Here is a 1,329-nt window from a genome sequence, read left to right on the forward strand (position 1 = left end):
TGCTATTTAAGAAATTACTCTTCAAACACATACAAAGTAGATATGCAGGTTCCAAAATCAAAGTTCTGAGTCTGGGTCTAAGCCCTATTTAGTTCTTCTAACCTGTGAAGTTTCCCCTACAACCTGTGATGCAGAAGCTGGGCCTGAAGTGTGGGCCCATAGCATTGTGCTTTGCACTTTAAAAAAAAAAGCTTCTTAAGGCCCCAGGATACAAAAGTGTGCTTTAATTCCAACTGCAACCTAAACCTTTCTATAGTGAACAGAATAAAAGAATAAAAGATTGTGAAAAAAAAAAAAGAAGGGACTTGCATGTATGTTGTATCCGATGTCTCGGGGGAGGGACACTGCTCGGTCCTTTGGGTAGCTTTTCCTGCCTGGCCTGGATGTGCCAGGGGTGAACTCTGATGTCACTTGTTCACACTGCTGTGAAGTGAAAGAGAGTGTCGGTGCCAGGCACAGGTCCTAGGCTCCCCAGTCCTTTCACGTTTGTGTCATCTCTCCTACCTCTTATTCAGAAGCTCTAACTTAATCAGCTGTTCTGTATAGACAGGACAGTGGGAGGTCAGCAAAGGCATCTAGGGAACATGTAGGCTGCAGTCTGTTTACGTCTGAATAGTGCTAGACAGAAAGACGTTTGTGACTGAACCCAACCCCCAAGTGAACTTGCATGTAACAAAAGGTGGGAGGTAGAAACATGGAAGAAAAACAACTCTAGAAAACCCAACATGGCTTCCTGTGTTCCCCGAAGAGGAGCTCTCTAGCCCCTGGCCACGGAGACTCTGTGGAAAGAGTAAACAGGAAGTGCCAGAAGTTACTTGTGTTGGTACCATCTTTACTTTTCCTGGTTTCAGTGGAAAATGAGTGTAGATTCCACAAAACTCTTTACTGAGCAACAACTACAACAGGAAGCAAGGCCCAGACTGTCAATCCTCAGCCATGGTTTGGATGAAGGTCTGCTCTGTGGAAACCTTGGAGGGTCAGGGGCTGAGCCCAGCAGGAAACAGGTGGTTCACTTTAGATAAAGCTGTACAATGTTCAGCCAGGCAGGCCCAATATGCTGTTGTGCCCTGGGTAGCAGAGGTGTCCCAGGCTGCCACTGCAGTACCCCCATACCCAAGAGGGAAGATGGCTGCAGAATGCCCAGATCCCTAGAGGTAGTAGGGAGTGAGTGGCTGAGAGGGAGGGCTCCAGGAGACTGATACACACCATCTGGTCCTAAAGGCAGGGCTTTAGAATTCCTAGATTGCAGTATGTGGTGGTGGTGGTGGTGGTGGTGGTGGTAGTGGTGGTGCTGGTGGTGCTGGTGCTGCTGCTGGTGGTGGTGGTGGT

General features: G+C 48.2%; 1 pseudogene across 1 annotated transcript in view; it reads right to left on the bottom strand.

The window, feature by feature from the left end:
- Window positions 1-1,329, bottom strand: part of LOC116081549 — a 3,484-nt pseudogene that overhangs the window by 1,270 nt on the left and 885 nt on the right. The gene's annotated exons all lie outside the window — the stretch shown is intronic.

This window comes from Mastomys coucha, unplaced genomic scaffold (assembly GCF_008632895.1).
Source record: "Mastomys coucha isolate ucsf_1 unplaced genomic scaffold, UCSF_Mcou_1 pScaffold7, whole genome shotgun sequence".
In the NCBI taxonomy this organism is placed as follows: Eukaryota; Metazoa; Chordata; class Mammalia; order Rodentia; family Muridae; genus Mastomys; species Mastomys coucha.